The 23,453-nt window shown below is 39.6% G+C and overlaps 1 long non-coding RNA gene across 2 annotated transcripts in view; it reads left to right on the top strand.

Moving 5' to 3' along the window:
- LOC113970662 overlaps nucleotides 1–23,453 on the top strand; it is a 74,288-nt gene that overhangs the window by 5,058 nt on the left and 45,777 nt on the right. For both annotated transcript variants that reach the window (XR_003535253.1, XR_003535252.1), the window contains exons 3-4: nucleotides 908–1,019; nucleotides 3,569–5,293. This is a non-coding gene — a long non-coding RNA (uncharacterized LOC113970662). The remainder of the gene's footprint in view (nucleotides 1–907; nucleotides 1,020–3,568; nucleotides 5,294–23,453) is intronic.

The raw sequence follows: 23,453 nt of genomic DNA, 5'->3' as shown, positions 1-23,453 counted from the left end.
GGCATATTTAATTTATCCCCATTTGGATTTTGGTAATACTAATTTATTCTGTAGAAAATATCATAAGTGCACAGTAATTTTACAGTAAGTTGAAATGTACAAAGGGGAATGAAACTAATTAAATGAGCAAAAGAGTAAAACAAAAGGCAATGATGAACACTTTGCTCAGGAAGTGGCCTCGTTCTAGTATCTCATGATCAACTGCTAGATTCTCTATTTATATTTTTCTTAACAATCCCTAGGAAAAGCAAAGGGAATATTAATTAAATTATTAATTAAATTCAGAGTTCATACTGCATTGTGAAGCACTAAGATAACAGTGCGAAGAGAAATAAATCCATTAAATGAGACTCAATAAAACTAACAATACTGAAGTGAAATGCATTATAATCCATGATTTTCCTTATTGTTATCACATCATGGAAACCACTTATGTAAATGTGCCTGATGTATCTGATCAGCTGACAACATAACAGTTCCTGTTATTTTTACCCCCTTTTTACAGAAGGAGTGCTTAAGACATGGAGATACAAAGTTATTAGCCTTTGTTGGATTACTGCAGGAGGGATTTCTTAGTAGTGTGCATGTTTTGATAAGAATAAGCCAAATTTACTCTAAAACTTACATTCTGATAAAGCCTCTCGTAGAATGATGTATGATACTCAACACCAATTCAATGCTTCCAAGATCAAAATCTACCACTCCTTCAGTTGATATAAAAATATAAGTTAGAAGTTTAACATCTTGTTCATGCTAATTGGGAGTAAAATATTGACATAGGTTTGTCTGTTCAGACCATAGATTTTTCCATCATGACTGTCAGAACACTCAAATGTAGGGAAAAACAGAACAAGTGTATTGGTCTTGTTTCTTGGGACTGACTTGTTTTGTTTTTTGTTTTCATAAGGTGCTGCTGCTGCTCTGGCCTGGTTCTTAATGACCCCTTCTTCAATTGCTGGTAATATTCATGGATCAAGACCCTTTGGAAAACCACAGGTTTTTTCATGCAGATAACTAATGTAAGGGCACTGGCTGGTAAGAAAATTACACTAATGTAACAAATTGATAAATACTGCACCTCTACTCTTCCTTTAAATCCTGCAGTACTGGCTGAGACAGCTTTCCTTTCCCATTGATCTCCCACCATTAGACCCAAGAGTTTAGGTTTTCCTGCCATAGCAACTAGGTGAGGTTATGATATGTTTTGTCAATACCTTAAATAGTGGGAGCTATTTGTGTCAAAGGCATTGAAAGTCTTTGGTGATTGTCATAGGAAAAAGCAGTGCTTAATCACAAAGCTGTTAGGAAAATTACTTTAAAAGGTGTGTTCTGGGAGATCCAGTGCCTTTGGTTCTCGCAGAAGGTCACCAAAATGTGCAAAATTAACTACTCACATATCGGAAATTTTGCATTTATGGAAAGTCCTAGATCTGAGAATTACTGAAGTAAACTGGTGTGAGGGGAGAATTTTTGTATAGAATCAAAATATTGTAAGTCAATATATGAAGGAAGGATTTACTAAATTATATTGCGAAATTGCAATTAATACTATGTAGTAATGAATCTGTAAGTAAACTGCTCCAGTAGAAATTATAATTATTTGATAACTTAAAGGAAAAAATGCTTGAGAGACAATCTTTGTCAGGCAATTTACACAATCAGACAGCCTTAAGTGCATTTTTTCATCAGCTATACAGTCCATGGGTGGTAATGGTTTCTAGGCAGGTGCATTTTTTTTTGAGATATGTGTACTCTGCTTTATTTTAATGTGTTGTGTAAATACTCAATTTAATAGTTAGTTAATAATGATAAAAAGAGTGATTAAATAAAGGTGCTGGTTTGGTATAATTGGCACAGCTGTTCATGGCTCTATTTCAGATAATGTTTATTTCATGACAAACATACAAGGCAGAATGGAGCTGTTGGGATTAGCTTGAGAATTTGAATCAAAGGAACGGCCTCACCAGCAGTTTCTTGTCAGAAGTAAAACAGGAAGGAGGTATTCCTTAAACAAAGCAAACCATTGCAGCATCCAAAGATGGTTCTTAGAAGCAACAAGCCTTGATGTATGTATTTCCTTTTTTTTGGTCTGGGAGAGGTGGGCTTAGTCTGTGATTGGAACCCCTAGCTCAAGTTTTGAAGCTTGACAGATTGGACTTGTCTAGTTGCAGTACCCTGCAGATAAAAGACATCCTTCAGCCAGCCCAGTCTCCAATAATTAGTACCTGAGCTCCATAAATATCTCATTTTATCAATGCTGCTGTGACTATCCATGCGTGAAGCCATAAGCTACTCGGGGTGCAGATCATAAATGAACTGATAATATTAACTGAATGTGATGTAAATCACGGCCCTTTGGAGCTCATCAGTGAGCAGGAATCAATATTAAGGAAATTGTAAAATTCTAGGTATTTTTTGCTCTGGTAAATAAATTGATTACTTTGGGCTCTTAGGGGAGGAAGTGTAGCACAGCAGTTCCACTAGCACTGGAATGGAAACCTGGATATCTGCTTTTCACCTTACTCTGCTATAAAATAGTCACAATATCAGTAACATACATTTGCCTGAAACTTTCTCTGTAAACACAGTCCAGGTTTTAGATCCTTACAGTCTAATTTCGCTTCATGTTCATCATTTACAGGCACAGATAAATATCTCCTGGAGATACATCCTAGCTATAATAAATAAATAGAAATACTTATAGTTAATAGTTTGGGGATTAGAATAGCTCTGCTTTTTAATCCATGTTTCTCTCTCCACTCACTGCTGAAAAGCCTAATGAGATTAGACTCCTAATTTAGGCAGCCATGCTAGACATCTAAGGATACATAGAGCAAATACTCCTAATAATGGAATTTGAATATGTGATAAAAATAACAACGACTAAAGAAACATCATTAGTCTGGTGGTAAAACCTGCTCTCAACAAGTCTCATGAATGCACACCATAACTGGAATCCTGCACCACCTATGCTAAGGCTCCCAATATTTTTCATATCCAAGTGGCTGAAGTTTTGTCAACAATATTAGGAATTACTGCAAAAAATTCAAAGGCAAGGAAGGAGAGCACTGGGAAAAGTAAAACCTTGTTTGCAATGTTTAAGTAACAGCTCTAAGGACTTGAATTTTGTTAAGGTTTACCTTCTTTCCCCATCTGTTCTACACTTTCCAATACATATTTTCTTTTTTTCATTTTGTATTCAAGTTCTGATTGTAATGGAGTCTTCTGAAAGGCTTTGGAGAAAACATTTGTGTTGATAAAATGAGGAAACTTGTGAAAATAAAAGTTTTGAAAGTAGAAGTGGGTTTTCAGTCAAAATGTAAAAAAAAAGGGCAATAAAATAATCCCAAAATACAAAGACATTGGTTTAAAGGCAATCTTGATTTCTTTAAGAAAATTCTTCAGACTTAGTGATTCCTCTTGAAAGCAAGGAAAATCAGACTTTTCTATTCAGAACAATTATATAATGAGGAAGTTGAATATACATTCAAATCACTGTTATATACTATTTTTAAGACATGAAGACTTTCTTTATTCATTTATTGAAAAAGCCTGTCTTTTTTTTCAGGACTTGACCCAAACCTAATTACAATCAATTACTCCATCTGCTATGGAGTACTACTGATTTAAGTTAAAATGAGTATTGGAAAGAAGATTTCAGACAAAAGGATGTGAGAAAATTTCAGCTAAGAAGAAATTTTGGAACTCTGTGGTTCAGAAATGTCTGCTTACCAGCACTTCATTATTGCTGGCAACATTTTCACATCTTAAGCGTGTGAACCCCTTTTTAAATGTGTATTCCCTGAACAGTGGATTTTGAAAGCCTGTCAGAAAAATCAACCCTTTTAACAGCATTTAAATCTGTACTCAGCCTTTAATATTACTGAAATCTCTGTGGGACTTAAACTTATCCTTAAATGCTGCCCCTAGGAGAAATTTTCCTGAGGAACTAATTTTCTGAAACATGGCCTATAAATGTGCCGAAAAACAGCAAAGCGTCTTTGTCTTCCCATTTCCCGACCCTCACACCAATTATAAAAACATTGATTTTTAAAAGTTCTTCCAGTCAAGCTCTTTTCCTGTCAGAGCGTGTCACACGTGTCAGTCACATTTCAAGCTACGGATTTGAAAACCGACCTGCAGAAGCAGCTACCTTTGTCATAAATTTAACTTGACAGCTTCTCTGCAGGGTTTTCAATTAGGATCTTTTTTTTTAATGAAAAAAGAAAAGAAGAATGAAATGTCAGCCCAAATGCACTGAGCAAATGCTGCTGTATGGGAGGCCTACACATACTGTTTTCTTCTTCAGAATCCAGGATGATCAGGAACATAGAAATGCCAAGTTTGGGACAAAAAGAACTTTAAACCCCCTCATTTCAGGCACATAAAATAGCTGGTTTTGCTGTCTGAGGGGCCAGGTGGCTCTGAGGGCCTGGTGGGCTTCGCTGAGGGCTGACAGCAGGAGGCTGAGGGGTGGATCTGTGACACTGCCCATAATCCCAGGTTTTTCATTTAAGACTTGGTACTCTCGATGGAGGGAGTTTAAAAAAGCCCATCATAATTCAGTGCTGGTTGCTAAAAGCTCGGATTCTGAGGCGGCAGGAGCTGGTGCGCCCGGAAAAAGGTGAAACTCAGGCTGGGTAAAAAGGTGCCTTTGCCTCACGGTGTCCATTTGATAATTGTATCAGCTTCTGGGAGCTGCAGGCCCTGGAAGCTCTCCTCCCACAGCTGCCTCCCAGGAAAACCAAATTCCTATGGATTTGGGGAATTCCAGAATTCTGTGATTCTGTGGAAACCCTGGCTGGTCTTTAAGTCAAAAGTCTGACCCTGCCTCAGGATTGCCGCCATGACAGGACATGTCAGCTGTATTAAATGCTACCGTCCCGGCTCCAGAACTCCAGAAAGTTTCCTCATGAACTGTGGAGAGAAAACGTGGAATTGAGTGTATAGCTCAAAAAGTGGTAAAACTACCCTTGAAGTAGTCATTAAATGTGAATTGATTAAATGATTTCTGCCTGAATCGTCAGCAAGTATTAAGCACAAACAGTGTGTGTACGTGAGGGGGAGGCAGGAGCCCCACGCCCAGGCCAGTTCCTGAAATCACACCTCCTTTGTCACTGGAACATGACTGGAAAACTGATAAAAACACTTTGGATAGATACAAAGGATTAATGGGCAAAGAAGGTCATGTAACATCCCACACAGACTGTCTTCAAATATGTCCTACACCAACATTCCTCATCCACGGCCTCTGTGTCTTCTGTTGAAGCTGTAACTGTGACACCATAACAAGGTATGTGCTGCATTTTTTAAAGATATTTCCTTTTTTAATAGCTCTTAATTATAGATGGGAAACAACTGAGAAATGAGGATGAAATTCAAAAGTTTGTTGGGATTTCTCTGACCTGTAATTATTCTGATGCTTTTGTGTCATATTTATCATGACTATTTTGTGGGGGAAATACAAAAAGTTTATATGACAATGTTTTGGTTTTATAAATGTCTCCCATTCAGTATGGGAGTGGTTTGGGGAGCTGAAGCTGAGATAACTTGCAGCCATCAGATCCTCTTAGCAACTATTCCTCTAAGTGCAAGTTTTTTTCTAATTCATGAATTCTGAGCTCCAGGTCCTGGGTAGCTAGAAAATGTCTCTGACTTTAATTGCCAAATTGTCTCCCAGCACTAAATCTCTGGTAAACAACCAGCATAAGCTACAATTTTAAAAGAGCTAGACTAAGAAATAACATTCCCATTTTGAAAATATCAAGAGACTTTTTATTTTTTTCAGAATTCATGTTAATTTTTAAACAATCTGTTTCCAGATAATATTTACATTTCAAGAGAGAAATATTTTAAATTAAACTTTATTTTCTAAATTCTTGTTAGGCTCTTAGTATTTCACTATTTTGAAAACAGCGGTACCTGGTGAGAGCCAGTAGTTATGAGACTGGTACCTGGTGAGGGTCACCATCTTTTGTGGAAAGGCTGAGAAAAAAATATGAGAAATATCATTGACTTATCAAAATGATTGGTATATAGGTATAGTTCTAAGAACATGATACAAAGGTAGAAAAAAGAAAGGGATCATTTTCCTCTAAAGAAATTAGTCTCACAGAGTGAAATCTTACCCTTTTGGAATTAATGTTATATATAGTGGTGCCAGCAAATAGTTGGCAAAAAGAGATGAACACAGGTAAGTAGTTTTATTTTAAAATCAACTAGAAAGACATCAAAGGATCCAAGTCTCAAGAAGGATTTCTAAAAGCAACAAGGCACCTACTTTTGTGACTCTACACGTCTTTCAGGTAAGAAACCCACTGTTTTCATGTTCTCAGTAACATTTTGTGGACTTGTTAATACAGTTGAAAGGAAAATAACCAAAGAAATACTCAGATAATTTGCTTTTGCTGTTGCATTTCGTGACTTTGTGTTAGATATCTTTATAAAAGAGATTTTTAGCTGAACCGGGTAATCAGCTAAGTGATGCTTTTCTGTTTGTCTGTAAAACTCTTTGAAAAGTCTGAATTAGCAGAGCTGAGATTTTCCGAGTTACAGAATTCCAGTTTCGCTTGTTGATACAGAGAACTTTGTGGCATTTTCTGAAAATGGAAGAAAATGAAAAATTAGTGACTTGGTTCTGGTTCTTGTTAACAAAGTCATGGGATATGGCCAGATTTGCAACTGTCTCTAGATACAGGAACCAACAGCCATCCAGCAAACCAGTCTCCTGAGCGCCGTCATTCCTCAGAACTTGGCCTTGGTGTTTTGATACTGTCAATGAGTTAACTCATAGCAAAGAGGGAGGAAAAAAGGTGAAGGGGACGGAGGAGATGGAAGGAGGAGTTACTGAGTGGTTTGAAAGGTGGTTCTCAGGTCCCTGGAGGAGTGCAAAGGTGGTTTCTAAAAGCATGAGGGAGGACAGAGAGCCCTGGGTAGATGCACTGAGCTGGCACAGCAGAGGAAGAAAAGAATTTTCCTGGTAAAGAGAGTTGTTATGGAAATACATTTATAAGCTCTCCCCCATTATACACGTGTAAGATCTGCTTTTGCCAACCATCCCAGACATGCTTTTCCATTCTCATTAACTTTAGACCTTAAGCCAGTTAAGAGTGCCTTTAAAAGCTCCCTTGAGTTGCTCTCTGGAACAAAGCCGATTATATGAGTTTTGACCCACTCATACTGAGCCACTTGTGTCTGAAGGCAGCAGGAGGAAGTGTCTCCATGCCTTTCCCACTGTCACTCCCCATCAGGTTGGTCACATTTCACTAATAGTGCTGTAATTACCTACTGTAGTTCTGCAAGTGCTGGTATTCTGAGACCTAAAAAGGAAAATGAGGCATGAGAAAGAAGCAGCTGATGAAGTCTGATGTTCACTAAGCAGTGCTTTGTTAAACCAAACTTTGTCAATGTTTATTGTGCATCTATCCGAAATGTAAAGCTGAGAGAGCACAATCACACTACTATCAGATTGCCATTTTGGATTCAGTTCCCTTGTGTCAAAGTTTTCCTGCTGCTCCACACCTCATCTTCAGCTGCTCATCACCCCTTCCCTGAAATCAGCAGGCTCTCTGATCTGTCAGTGTAACTGCATTTGTAGTCTCTCCATGGGCCGGTTTTGCCGAGCTGAGCTGTGTTAGATAACCCCTGTTATTAGAAGTGTTTTAGCTGTTGGATTAATTTAGACAGAACTGGGTTAGAAGCAATTACACATGCCATTAGTTGACAGTTTGGAGAAGCCTGTAACCTCCAGTAGTGATGAAATGGACGATAGGATCAGCAAAAAGTAGAGTGATAACCCCTTAATCTGGCACAACTGCTGCCTAAACAGCCTTGCTTAGCATCAAGGACCCTACATGGGCAAGCTGCATTCATTAGTACTGAGAAAGCAGTGCAGTTAGTACACCTGAAGGACTGACACTGTTGCTTTTCTACCTGCTGTTTCTCAGAAGTGGCAGCACCATATTTCTTCCTCATTCTTAAGAACCTCTCAATATGTGAACTGAAAAATGTCCGTGTTTTTGTGTATGACATTGTTTTCCATTTGGACCACGAGCAGGGGTTTTGGTGTCATCTGCTAGAAATGCACAGAAGAGTGCAAAGACCAAATATAGATCAGGAGGTAGCCTTTAAAAAACTACAGCAATTTTAAACTTTGGATTCTATGATCCTATTTAGGGCACTGCAGTGTTAATGCATACAGAGGATGGGATCATAGATGCAAATACTATCTAGTACAGTATAGTAAAGTTTAGAAAAAGTCTAAATTCCTGTTAAAAATGAACCAGATTTCCACTGCAAAACTGTATATGCACTTTTAACTTGATGAATTCTATGAACAGTTGTGTGAGGGTGAATGTTCTTCCTAATTTTATACCTTTAATTTTCTCAGTCCAGATCCTTTTTATCCAACCTGTGTTGTTGCATAGATTGGGGCAGCCTCTCCTGTCCTAAATGAGACAGGAGCTGTAGAAGGTGAGATGACGTTGAACATGGAAAGGAAATTAAGTGCTCCTGTCACATGGGAGACTTTCATACAGGCTGAAAGATAAATATAAAACAAAACCTAATTAATTAGGTGCAGGCACTCGGAAGCATATTAGCATTTTCGTGTTTACTTAGATTCATGCCTAATTAGTTTAGTTGCTATAAACTTGCCTCAAGGGAATAAATTACTGAAAAAAATCCCTTCCCAAATACTGTATTTAGTGAGGTAAAACAACAGATCTTAAAGTAACTGCAGCATTCTCGTGTAAAGGATTATCCCATTTTTTTCCGGTAGGAAAACAGTTTTGTAACAGAAAAAAAGGATCAGAACTCCAAGAAAAAGAGGTTGCTTCTAACATTTTAAATCAGTATTTAAGTGTGGATGTGGTAAGGCATTGGTTTGCCTCTGAAGGTGGCTAAAGGACATATGAGAACCAGACAAAGATACTGATTTCACAGTACGGTTTCTTCTAAGCAACAGAATCCTATGTAAATCCCACTGGGAATATGCACTGTCTTGCACATGTCCAGATTGATTAAAATGGAATTCTGGGCACTAAGTATGGTATATTCCAGAAGGATAAGAACAGCGAAACACATGATTCTGGGAAACTTGAAAAAAAATGGTATATGTTTCTGACTGACAGTTTTGCCTTGAGGAATATAAGTTTTAAAAGTAATTAAAACTCCCCCCCCCATTTTAAGAAAGGTAATTAAACACAAACCTAGTCTTGGACTAACTGAGCAGAGCACCTTAGCACACATTTAAACCCAGCAACAAGGACATGTTTTTTCACGTGTATTGAAGTTTATGTGCTTTGGTGGGTACAAGAACTGTTCCTTGGGCTGACAGCAGTGGTAGGAGAAAGGAAAAGAAAAATGCTTATGGGAGGGCTGAGTTTCTTTGTACTTCCATGTATTGCATTTTGTAGCTGTGTCCAAGTTTCGTGAACAGATGTTTTTTATAAACCTAAACAAACAGCACAGAGAGCACAGGAACACCTGGGATGGCAGCAGACAGGTGGTCATCTGTTTGAGCCTTCCATTGCATTTTCTCTATAATTACCTGTCTAATTGCTTGTCCAGAGCTGTTGCTGTTACTAATGTATTTACACACGTAATTAATTGTGCTTTAAAAAAAAGGAAACAACCATTTTAGGTTGTTTGTCCTTTTTTCTTCATTTGTGGAATGTCTAACTATCCAGTGAAATATTACCAGTTTTATTCGTGGACTAGATTATGACTCCATTCTGGATGTGTCTGTAGAATTATTTCTCAGGCTAAATAAGAAAATAATGAATATCAATTGCAACTAAGTTGAGCATTGTAGGCAGGGCAGGAGTACCTCCAGAGTACCTCCAAGGCACATGTTGGCAAGCCATAATCTTTATTCTATTTTTTTAAATTAAGAAATGGGACCCCATTGACATGTAACATTATGTTCAACTTTCTGAAAACTGAAATTGCAGAGGGAGCTCAGGCTCACCAGTTTCGTGAGACCTTTGCTAAACTTCTGGTAGTGGGTAAAATTTTACTATTTGCTGTGAGAGAGCTCTGATGTTCTGAGGTGCCCAAAGAACAGCTTTGCAATCGTGCCTTTGTGTGGTGCAGATGAAGGTGCTCACTGAGACCGTGGGACAGGGCAGTCCGTGTTGCCTGACCCCCAGGAGCACACCCTTGTGTTTCTGGAGCCAGGGCTGCTCAGGGCTGTGTCTGAGCTGTTGTTTTTTTCTCTTCTCAAGTTGTCTTCTCTCATCCATGTTTAAAGCTGTTTGTGCTTTCGTTTTTGCTCAGCTCCAGGATCCCCGGGGACATGCCCTTTTCCCCTTCCTCCCCATGCCAGAATGTGGATATCACTCACTGCTTATTCCTCCCACGTTTCTTCCTATTTCCTCTTTTGTCAGGAACCCGTGAAACAGCCACAAGTGCCAGCTTTCCTTCCCTTTGTCTAGGATATGTCATCCTGTGGCCAGCACTTTTAACTGCAGTGTTAGAGAACAGAGAGACCAGGCAAGCTGCTGCTCTGTTATTCAAGCTGCATGTCAAAATCAAAGGCACATAAAAGAGAAAAGCATCACTAACCATTTTTGCAAATCTGTCCAATATTAATGTAACTTGAAAAGAACTGCAATTTTGTTTTGAAGACCACTTCAAATGTAGGTCAGTTTTTTTCAGAATTAACTGAACTTTGGGGAGAACTCACGGGGTTCACAGATTTTGGGTTTGCCTTTAAAATGGTAAGTCACATTCAATCTGTACTCTAGTCACTGGTGAGTTGGAGTGAAAAACAAAGACTGAGGAAGGAACATCATAATAATTAAGAAATATTTACAGCTGTTGAAAATTGGGATTATTAAAAAATGGAGCCAGAAGTAAAACCAGCAGGACTAACTCACTGAACTACTAAAAATGAGGACTTAAACTCTGTCCAGTTAATTCCTCCAGGTAGACTTATCAAAATTTAAACCACTTTATTGCCAGTTGATTGTCTCCATTAAGTTTGGAACTTTAGTGACACATTAAATGGTATGTTTCAGAGTTTAGCAGGTGTATCAAAAGACCAGCACTCACAGACTGTGAACCTGGTAATTACAGTAGAATTAATTTTTCGTATCTTTAAAATGTGATATCTATATCAAAATGTTCCTAACCACTACTTAATTAGTGTAGCCCTACTTTGAGATGGAAATGGATAAATTACAAGGGAAATGACTCCTTTAACTTGTATTGCTCTGGACTAAATCTTATAGTTGTATCTAATAATAGAAATAATGAAATATGGAAGTCTGTTCTTCAGAAAACTTCCAAAGAAAATTCAAAAAATGAACCTGCACATCAGCAGATAAAAAGTAACAATGGGCAGGCTGTGAATACAGTCAAAGGAAATGGGCTCAGGGGCAGAGCTGGGCTACGAGATCACTGGCGATGACCAGAATTAGATGGTTTGGGAAGAGCCACAGAAATCCTGCAGAAGGCAATTACAGATTCACAATTCAAGAGGATGAATTTCTTTCAAACCTTTGTTACCTAGAGACTCCAGTTCTGTAGTATGAGACTTTTATATTCTTTCTAAAGCTGTTTAATGATAGTTAAGAGTTAACTCTGGAGCCTCCTATTATCTATAGAAAGATCCTATCCATCCTTGCAGCCTGAGAAACCATTAGCTCCAGTAATACACTGCAGTACTTAGATGAGAACTGCCTTAAGAATAGAAGCAAAAAGGAGAACCTTTAGGAAGTTAAAGAAATTGGGATTGATTTTGGTATGTACTTAACTCACAATGCCACTGGCAAATAACATTTCATTAGAGAAAATATAACTAGGTCTCAGCACACCAAAAAAAACCCCACCACCCTTGCAGTGATTTCTATGGACTTCAGATCAGGAATAAAAAGGAGAAACAACAGAATAAGATGACTAAAAAAACATACTGGCTTTCCAAAATTTGAAAGAGCTTCCAGATAAGTGGTGAGATAATAACAAAGGTGCCAGACAGTAGCTTCAGTGGCGTGGAAAAGACAGAGAACTGGATTAATTTGCCCAAGCCCAGGCATCCAGCTCAGTGGGGATGCTCTGCAGTACATCAGTGGGCTGCTGCCAGGAGGTGATGGACCCACGGCCCCAGGTACCCTCATGGCCTGTGTCCACCTCCTGACCCCGCTGGAGCTGGAAGCCACTCAGAACAAGAGAAAACCCAGATAATCTCCTCCAAATATCTGTGCAGCTGATTAATGACCAGTTTCAGGTGACAATAAAGAAGCATTTTCCCTGCAGAATATTCTACAGAGATTTCTGCACTTCGTTATTTCAAGCTGCTTACACAGTTAGATGCAAAATCAAAACCCAATAAGTTGATCCTGTACTGAACTATTTACCTGAAGCCGTTTGGTGATGATAACTAATGCTCATTACTTGAGTAAAGTTCACTGCATGGCTTCATTTCTGTCATAACCATGAAATACTGCTTTGCTTCCAATCTGAAGTGGGGCATAAGCTCATCTTCTTTCCATCAGATTTTCTTCTGGATGTGTTTCTTTATGCCATTCACCACTGAGCTTTATGTATTATTCTCTCTGTCTTTTTTTTGCTAGATTAATTAATATGATCCACCTGGCTTGTCAGAAATGACCTGTACAATATACATGAATCACCTTTCTCAGTCAGTAAGCTTATTCTTGTAGTAGCTTAAGGTACAGTGCAACAGCACGGTGTTAAAAGAGGGCTGGCAAATTTTTAGGGTATGAATTTGCTGCCATAATAGGATAAATCAGAGAATATTTGATAAGTTAAAACCTTGTTCTTTTGTCCCGTTTCCAACTGTAGGATTTCAAAATGCTTTTGGCTATGGCTGCTTTCAGTGATAGATACTTTCATAGTGGTTCTCCAGGCATCCTTATTCCAGGCTCTTAGATGGGGAAGCCAAAGAAGTGGAGAGGGGAATTGTCTGATACCATTGAAAAAAGTCTGTCAAACACTCAGCGCCGAACTTTGTGATTTTAACAGTGAAAAGTTTCATCTCACTTAAAGGCAACTGTCTGGGGACTGGCAAGGGGGACAGAGAGAGAGTGAATACAGGTAGTTTGTAGTATGTGGGTGTTTAACTGATGAAAAGCCTCAATTCTGTATCCCGAGAGTTGTGAAGACATATTTTCTGTATCTAGAGCTCATAATATTAAAAAAAAATTTTTAACTAATTAAAAAAGAAGCTACAACTTTAAAAAACTGGTGGGGTGGGGGGTGGTGTTGCGGTTTCCAGAGATTTAAATGGAGAACATGGGGAGGATTTGGGGTACTAGAGGAGTCAGCCATGACCTTAAGCACTTGTTCCTTTGAAGCTGCAGTCCCCACCTTGTGTCTGCCTAACGCAATTCCCAGTGGGAGGACAGACGTTTTGCCTGCGCAATAACAGCTTTTCCAAAGGCAGATACCTTGGGCCGCCTTTCATTATTTCTATTTTATAATTAATCATTAACTGTTGCCCTTTATAAAATAAAAATCAGGCACAGCAGCTGGGTTATTTGCCTTTGAAAAGCTGTTTCTGTGCTCACAGCATGCCTTTCTTCTTGTCACTAATAATATCACAAAGACATAAGGAGGGAAAATGCTACACTGACATCATGTCATGTCCAGTACAAATGAAAGTGCCGTAAACATTTGAAAAACATATGAATAGGAAGAGCTGCATTGGCAAATGCTTCCTCTGGGCCATCATGAAGGATGATGTCTGGTACGTGGTTAGTGTGCGCAGACAGATGTTCAGGAAATATTTCTATGGAACTGCCGAGCTATTTTTTAGATTTCTCTGTGCAAGTCACCTATTTGCCTCCATATTTTTCCTATTTTTCTTCTTCAAAGAGCAACTGAAAGAAGGTGGAATGCATTAGTGGATACACAAGTTCAGTAAGCTGCACCCAGCAGTGGCTGGGAGCGGGTGCTTAATGCAAGAGAGACTGAAAATTTGTGTAGCCCTCCTGCAGCCCCATTCCAGATCTCACTGGGAAGATTTTGAAGCCTGCTCTTGGGCATGGACAAAGAAACCAGTCTCTGATACTCTCTCACAGTTCTGGCAGTCGATACTGGAGGTCTCACCTACCTTCTTGCTCTGCATCTGCTGCTCAGGGCAGGGGAAGCGGCAGAGCCACCCTCATTTCTGGGGCTGAGGAATTACAGACAGTGGGATTTTGAGTTCCTCCTTCACTGTGTGTTCGCAAGATACCTGTGTCCTCCTGCTGCCTGATCCTTGGTTTGTTATAACTTGCTCCGCTCAACTGTTTCCTTTAGATACATGTGACACACAAGTGCTTGTGAGGGCAGAGAGGCAGAGAAAACCCAGTTTATTCCTAATAGTCCATCTGCACACACACAAAATCCTAGCAGTGTGTAATCTATTTTTAAAATAGCCTAGTCTATCTCTCTGAATTCTTTTTATATTGTTAAATAAGTTTAAAGTGTGATTGATGATCTCCAGATCCAAATCTGGGTTTCTAAACTATCCAGCTGCATCTACAACCCTGTGGTGAGAGCACCCTGTCATCAAATGCCACATCTTTTCAAGGCAGCTCATCTGTTTCTAAAGCTCTCCTTAGTAATTAAATGACTTTATCACTATTATAACAAATGTCACTCATAGTGTTAATGAAAGCATTAGGATAGTGTTTCAGCTAAGAGCTCAGCAGGGGATGTTAGTATATTTTGGATTCTATATTTTTAAATTTTTGTCTCTTTTTTTTTTTTTTTCAATTGGAAGCCTAATTTGAATATAGAATATGTAGGGTTTAAACAGTTGTTTAGCATTTGAATATTTCTTTGTTTTCCCTGCAGTGGCCCTTTCACATCTGTGCTTTACACATAACGGTGCAAATGTCAGCAATATATTAAAAAGATGGATGGAGAGATGTAGAACATTAATATATGTTGGTGGTGGTGAGCTTGAGAACTGTCAAATTCGCCTGTGTGCATTTATCTGGTACTCTGTATTATTTATTCATCTGAAACACTTTTGCAAATGAAGCAGATGAAAGGGAATGTTAGGTAAATTAAGCCTGCTTAGGGCAACTAGAGATCAGAACAGGATAAAATACCAGCAGGAGCAGAGCACCTGGGCATTGGCGGCTGCTTCCATACGTGAAGTGTTTCCCTTAAAAACATGACTCGAATTATTCAAGAGTCACTAACATCTCTAGCCCCAAAGCATCTTCAGTTTATTCTTCTGAATGTGCACATAATAAATATTTTATAGTTTAAAGTCTGAGTCTTCAAATGATTGAAGGAGGCAAAGGGAGAAAAAAAATCAGATAAGAAAGCGAGCAAAGAAGGAGGTATCTAAAGAGAAGGAAAGGTGCATCCCAGATACATTTGTTGCACCAACCCCACATTGGGAGAATGGGAAAACGCAGTCCAGTTGAGGACATTTAGGCTGAGCATAACTGGGGGCAGACAGTGACTAAGCATTCTTGTGTGTCTTTTCAGGCTGAGCTAGACCACAAAGTAAAACTAATCAAATTTTCTCATCTCCTTGTGTTTGAATTGTATTGGATTTCATGTAGCTTAGCTCACAGCCATGGAATTGTTTGGGGTATCCATAATTTTCAGCTGCTGCTGGGAGCTGAGCTGGTGCTATTGCTGCTAGATGTTGCATGAAGGATGGTGAGCTGACCTCTATCTGCATAGCTTTGTGCTGTAAAGTGTTCTTACCACTGTGATTTGCATTCCCCTTGCTCAATTTTATCCCTGTTCCATGGTAGCAAATGGCCTGGGAAACCTGGGTAGAGCTGTATTAATCATAACAATCAAGGGTTCGGGCTTGAAAAATCAACATAAAGTGCATCAAGCAGGATTTCTTTTTAAATGGCTGGTTAACTAAGTCGATTAAGGGCTCCTCTACTTATTATTTTGCTGGTTCATTTCTTTGGTCAGCAGGATTTCAGGCACTATGCAGCACACAAGTGATGGGAGTTTGATTTGTTCTCATCTTTTCTGTCCTCGTTTACCACGTTCAGACCCAGTTGCTCTTCACGGAGCGGTGCTGTCTTAGGAATCAATCAATGACTCTACAGACCCTTTGTGGCTGGTTTGATTATTGATATGGTTAAATCAACATGAATATATTGCATAGTCACAAAGCTCGGAGCATAAACCAGCTTCTTTATTTGAGTGCTTGCTTCTTTTCTTACAGAAAATCAAGCCAGCCTTTGCTGAGACAGGTAATAATGGCATTTTTTAGACTCAGAAGTCTGTAGTTACAGCTCTCTCTCAGGGTATGAGTGCACTGTTTTTCCTCAGCATTTTGCTCTTAACACCTGTGGAGACAGGGAACCCTGTCAGAAATAAGTGAACTAGTTTTAAAAGGGTTGTTTCTCTCTGGTTTTGATGGGACCTCCACAGGTTATATAAAATATGTGAATATTTATTAGAATGAATGAACACCTGTAGTGAGAGGGACCTACTGACACAAGGGGAAGAGCTGGATTCCAGTTGCTACTTAACTAAATGATACAGTAGAAATTATTGATGTATTTCTTTGAGCTGAGTTATGAGAGACTATTTTACTACTCGACTGTTCCTCCCTCTCATTGCTGAGTGTTAGTGGAGCTGTGCTGCCTTTATTTGCAGTGGTTGCTCCCAAGGAGCAGTGGGGTCAGTGATGCTGAAGGGGTGACTTCTGGCAGTAGAACTGGCAGTGGTACCACTACAAACTGAGCAGCCACAATGCAGTGAGATGAGTGTATATTTTTCATGCCACTTGACCAACTTCAACCTACTGTAAGTGCACCCCCAAAACTGTTTGCTTTGTGGTTTTGGGAGTTGCTTGAGTTTGCAATGAGAGCAACGCAAATCTATGCAATGTTGTCTTGGAGAGTAGATCAGTGCACACTGGGAAATTAGAAGACTCCCCTCGTGCTCCAGGACAAATGAAGGCAATGATATTAATCTCCTTACCTTTCAGAGAGTGTCACTCATCCTTCATCAGCAATTTTAGGCTGCAAGATAGATGCTGTCATTTCAGTAATTGTATTAGCTTGGTTATTCTTCTGTACATTAACCAAATCCATCACTTAGTTTACTCAGAAGAATAGGTTAGGGACCAGCCTTAGCAAGGTACACTCATGAACACAAACAATATTTACTTGTTTTCTTTTGTTTATTAACTACTTACTGTGTACTTCTCGGTGCAATTTTTATTCTTGAGATGGTGCCTTCATTGAGATACATAAGAACAAATATCCTTGGGCAAATAGAAGTCCTCTAAATACTAGTGATGTTACAAAAGATAGTTAAAGTTGCCAAGTAACAACAAGGAATAATTTCCAGAAATCAGATCTCAATAGTTCAAAAAGTTCCAACTCTGTGTTTAATTTTTCCCCACTCACTAGAAAGTGACAAAACCTGAAGTATTATTCCAATAATCATCTTGTTTATTGTTGTTTATAAAAGGGCTTCTGGCTAAATGTTCATTACCTTTTTTCATGTCTCAACTAACATAGATCATTGCTTTATGGATGCACTAAATTAAATGACCCATTTCAAACCTTTGAAGGCTACGTAAAAACCCGTCATATGATGCAAAAATGGTATATATGCTGTAAGCAACAAAAGCAGGTTTCCTGTTGTTTTCCTTTGAGGGAGAATAGCAATATAATAAATTGTGACTAGTGACATTTCCCCATGCTCCCATCTATCTGGAACACACTTACTTAAAGGCTGCGTTGGCCATATCCATTCATCTTTTCTCCTGGGTCAATTATGCTGTTTGCATTCAAATCAATCCCTTAATCAAGCCCGTTGATAATTGCAGCAGTGCCAGGGAGATATTTGTCATAGAAATGTAATGAAGGCACTTTGTTGTAGTGCAGCAGAGTCTAATATTGCCCTGCCACAGAGGACCATTTCTGTGTCTGTGTGGAGTTTATGTTCCTCATCACCAGTTTCAGACACAGGAGCACTCAGATCTCACCGGTGGGGTGGGATGGGGCAGCATTACAACCTTCGGACCACCATCTTCAGGGTTTCCATGTTGTCTCTTGACATTGCTGATCTCAGAAACCTCCTTCTTGCTGCAAGGGATGATTTGTGCAATCAGTGAGAATACTGTTTGTGGATGGTAGTGTGAGGCTGTGAAGAGGTAGGGATTGTGAAGAGAGATAATAACTTTTATTAGATTAAAACATATAGCTGGGAAAAGCCCTGTCATATTTTGATCACTAACACATTTCCTGTCTGAAACAGAAACAGCAAGCTTTAATTTGAAGGTAATACATAAATATTTTAATTCCTTTACATGAGAGATGAAAGGAACTCAGGTTTTTCCTTTCTGGTAAAACTGTTTTAAAATCTTGGTGTTTTTATTTTTGTTTGCATTAGGGTTTGTTTTTTTTATAAAAAAGCATTTGTAATAGCTACCTCTTGTTTAACCTGCTATGAGATTCTAGCAAAAAGAAGTTTAGATCCCTCCTTGGCCAGCAAAGGTCAAGGCCAGTGAATTTTAGTTCCTTATAAGGGAATTCAGCAATGTTCTTCAGTATTTCAGCTAATGCCATTATGTGTCTAGACTCCTTAGTGTCCTTTCAGAATTTTCCCCCTGCAGCTTAAATACTGAACATTGTATGTAAAGTTGTCCCTAATTAAAAACCATCATTGTAGATAACTACTGTCCTGGGAAAGAAAAAACCCACATTTTCATTGTAGAAAACCAAGTAGTCCAATTCTACAAAGGGAATACGGTTCCTCAAAACACGCTGCCATGTGCAACATCAGAACACAACCGTAAATGAACGTGATGAAACCGTGCTCACAGATATTAATTCAAAAGAAAGGAACATTGAAAAAATTTATTTTTGATGATTCAGGTTATTAGCACATATTCTCTGTGCAGCCAAGCCTAAAACAAAACTGTATTGAAGTTTTTATACATCATTTAGCCAGGGTTCTTTGAACTGCCATTCAGCTCAGCAATGTTCCCAAAATGCCTCAATTCCAATTTCACTTTATATTTCAATTCACCAGCCTTCGCCCTCCCTCCCCCCTGCCACGTATTCTCTGGGGATCCTAAACAATCTACAAAAATGCCATTTTATTGCCCAGGTAATAGTGTTATTTGAGGCTTCAGATTGTTTAGGCGCATCACAAGTGAAATACTTTGCAAGCACTGAAACTTTGAAATTGTGGTTAGATGAAAGCCAGGGTCCTTGCTGCTTCTGTTCCAGACTGAGGCTGAAATTCTGATGGGTTTTGACTTTCCTGATACTTATCTGGGTTTAGATTTGTCCAAGTAGCCCAAATTTAAACACAGTTCCAGGTTAGATATATACATGCAAGATCTCTGCTGGTTCAGCTCTAATAAAGGGTATCGTTAAATACCTGTTCACATATATCTTTAAGGCAAATGCAGGAAAAATGCTAATTCCCTTGATAACCTTTTATGACAATTATGGTATCGAGTAGAAAACCTGGATATTGATGTGACAACTGGGTCTGGCTTTTTTAATCCGTTGGGACAGTCTGGAACTGTCTTATTGACAAGGTTTTTTCCTACCTTTTGTGTTATAAATCAGGTCATGAGCAATGTCTGTGTTACCAACACATAACTCACACTTGTTAAGTATATCTGTTTTTAAGATTTCTGGGCAGAGAAACTAACTGGTAATCACTAGTTCCTACTGATGGTCAGGATTTTGTAATGCCAGTTTGTAACGTGTTTGTGGATGGCACGTATAAGGAACTGGGAATGATAATGTTGGTTTAATTCATTATTGACCTCCTTTTGCAGTGGCACTCCTAGAATAATTTGTGAATACTTTCATTTCTGAAGTGTGTTATCTTGCTGTTAAGGCAAAATAAATACCATGCCACCAAATATTGGTTGGGTCCAGAAAACAAATCAAGACAAAAGATGTTAGCACATGTTTTCATTCCTGGAAAAACAGAACAGCAGGGCTTTCTTTATTACACTCAAATAAGAGACCCCTTGCTGCCTGAAGGGAATGACCAGAGAGTTCCACATGAAAATGATACCAAATAAATGATAAATAAATAGATTGTGAAAGGGAGTATGTAAGTAAGTTAAAGTTGCTTAAGTTTAGGTAACTTATTTTTCAGGTACTTAAATATTGGGAAGCATTGGCAGGATGATAATAAGGTGTGTTTTTCAATTCAGGAAAGTGCAGTAAACCAAGTTCCAAGAGAATTATCTCTTTAAAAAACATTGCACTGTACTGTTCTCAGCTAGTTCATGATGCTTAATCCAGGATAAATTGTGATTTTATATCTTAGTACTTACTTACTCATCGATTATCCATTTCATACCTGGGATTAAACTCTGCCTGCACTATAAATAACATGTGCACTCATGCAAAGACACCGTAGGTCATTAGTAACAACTTAGAAATCACACTGTAATAAACTTCTCTAAAATTGGAATCAGCAAAACAACTCAGCTGAACCGATTGCTTATGAACAGCAGCCCTTTACTCTCTTTAACCTGTACCACTGCAGTGATTAACTTTGGCTCATCCCTGTCTACCACCAAGAGAATAAAAAAAGTGACAAACAAGATGATCATTTGGAGGGTATTCCCACTTCCTCCATATAAGTCCCTTACCCCTGGCTGTTATCTGCTGTCAGAGACAGCATCCTGGACAGATTTTTGCTGTGGTTTAGGACAGCCATTCTTATACTCACAGAAGCAAGACTAGAGCCCCTTTCCTGCTCAAGTCCCTCTCAAATCTCCTGGAGAAAGTAATCCCAGCAGACAGAGACACCAGAAATGTAAGGGGGCTGGGAAAAGTTCTGATGAAAGAATGAGTAACTGCAAGGGATTTCGAGAAAATAAAGCCGTGCAATTTCTTGATTTTTATTTAGTTGTACACAAGGACATGCCTGTGGTTAGGGAAGGCCTGACAGAGAGGTGTTTCTCAGTTACATTGCAACAAGTTGTACACAATAAGAGTATTTTGGATTTGAGAAGAGTTATGACCTCTTTAACACCAGGAGGGAGGCAGTTACCCCGAGTGGACATTGGATTGCTTTGTGCTGACTTCTTGTGTCAGATCTCAGCCCACCCCTGAGGGAGGTGATGGCTGGTGCCTCTTTCAGATACCCAGTCCTCTCTGGGTCAGTGGTAATGTGGAGCAGCCAGCTCATGCTGAAATCATGCTGTTTTTCCATAGGGAAAACTGCTTTTTGTTTACCTGAGGTATTAGCTCCTTTCCCTATGGCTGGGAGGGATTTTGCGATACCTTTCAGTAAATGTTAACTATCACAAATAATTAATATCAAGCACAGTGGAGAGCACCTGGGGGGAAATGAACTCTATGAAGGTATGAAATGCTTCTGTAACGTGATAGGTAAAGACCTCCCCTGGATAATGAACAGGAGAAGAGCAGTTCGTGCTGCAGTATCCATGAGTCATTCTTTCCTCTAGAAAATAGAAGGTTACCGTGTCTTTAGGCAACTGTTGAGTGGCTTTTGTGTTTCTCAATATAGCAGGTCTATCTTCAAGGAAAGCCCACTATTTGATGAGCCCTTTGTTTACAGAAAAGATAGCCTAACATATTCAAATGGTGTAACCCAATGTTCCCACATTTTCCATACTAATCTAGCAGTAGGAATCTCAGAGGAAGTGCTGACAAATGCAGAGCAAATAGGCTGTCTTTAAAGTAAAACTCATTAGTAATAGGTATATTACAATTCATTTCAAAGGACAGATTTCTGTTCCAAAGCTGTATTTGCTTCTGAAAATACTCTGTAAGGTTATGGCCAAAGATTGTTTCTGCTCACTGTGGAAGCTCCTGGGTTTGATTTAGCAGTGACATGTGCCAAAAAAAAGCCATTCAGTAAAAAATAAGCCCCTTCTTTCACTCCACTCTTCCAGAAGCACTGGGCGAAGGTGGGTTTGATTCTTGTGTGCATATTCGTGGTGGTGACTTTAGTTCCATCATCTACTCACATCATTCTCAAGCCTCCACTGCACTCTGCAACTGGCTTGTTCTCCCATTCAAGTAGTAATTTGCCTCCTTAAAACCAAACCCAGCTGCTCTTCTTTCATTTTGCCTTTCCCCTGTGTCCAGCAGGCAGTGGGGTGCAGGTGGGCTGTGAGGGCCATTTCAATCTGTCCTAGGAAATTGCCGTGTCCCAGGACCAAGGTGAACGTGGGCTCGATGCCCCAGCTGCAGGCAGTTGAAATAAATGAGGCTGCAGCCAGACAGTGCTGAGACAACCAGACAGGAGAAAGAGGAGAGATACCCCCAGCCTATATAGGCTGCTTTTTCCAGCTCAGCAAAGGAAATGGTCCCTTTTTCTGAACAGCACTTCTGTGACTAACACTGGGAGAGGCTGAGGCTATTAACAGCTCAGGGAACTGGAGGTGGATGTCGGGCCAGCACTAATCCATCTGTTCAGGCAAACGGTTCTCCTCCAAACAGAACTCCTCCATTAGCTCAACTAGTTTGTTTCCTCCTCCTTTCCCTTTCCTGCCCATAGTGGCAGAGATGCTCAAGGTGCTGGCTGAGACATTCTGGCAGCCAGAGGCCACCTCTGCAGGCCCAGGGGATGACTGATGTCAGCTGTAACCTGCTGTAAGGAAACAGAATTGCTGCCTTGCCCAGAGCTGGCGTGATCTGTGACGGGGACTCTCGGCAGTGATCAGTGGGAGCAACATTATTACCATGTCCACAGTAAGAAAATGAGGTCCTGATGGGCTGTGCTGTGCAGCTCCCTGCTCAGCATAGCTGTGATTCATTGGCTCTGGGTGAATGAGCTGCAGGGGCTCCTGAGCCCGGGAGAGATCACATGATTTATTTAGTGGAAGTCTCGTGTGCCTCGTAAATGCTCATATATCTGGACACTGACTCGGTTCTGGAGAGTTTTTAATACATCCAGATTAAAACAGAGTTCGAGTTAACTGGGCATACTGAGAACTGCTCTACCATACACAGTGTTATCCATTTATTCTGTGGTTTTGGTGTGATTTTGGGACTTACAGCAAGCCCAGGAGTACCTCTGCAGCACATGGCCTAAAACCCAGTGATTTTTCTGCAGGCTGTGATTCTCTGCATTAGCTTTGTGAAGGTCTCAGTCAGGACAGCAAAGGGCTAGAAATTGTGTTTGCTTCTGGTTGTATCAAACCTAGGTCTGATTCTTTCACCCACACAGCAGCAACACCCCTTTATATGGAAACCCTCTAATATGTAGGTACTTATACCATATTCTCCATCCCAATACAGCAGAGTTGCAGCCAGTGTTACAAAGTGCCTGATGAGAGAAAACAGGTTTCTGCTCATTGTATTTCATGTTCTTTGAAATCTTTCTCAGTTCCATAGTGAGAAATCACTTCCAAAGCAAAAGAGAGTGTGAGTGGTCTATGGGGGTGTTGGAGATTACAAAACCCCACCATTTCTATTTCTAGCAAGCCCATTATCTTGAAGACTAGTGAAGGGTGAGAGGTGGAAAACAGCACAGATGTGGTTTCTTTT

Source organism: Neopelma chrysocephalum, unplaced genomic scaffold (genome assembly GCF_003984885.1).
Source record: "Neopelma chrysocephalum unplaced genomic scaffold, ASM398488v2 Primary Assembly neopelma1_78, whole genome shotgun sequence".
Lineage (NCBI taxonomy): Eukaryota > Metazoa > Chordata > Aves > Passeriformes > Pipridae > Neopelma > Neopelma chrysocephalum.
Note: the sequence above shows the minus strand (reverse complement) of the source record. Positions and strands in the feature narration are given on the sequence as shown.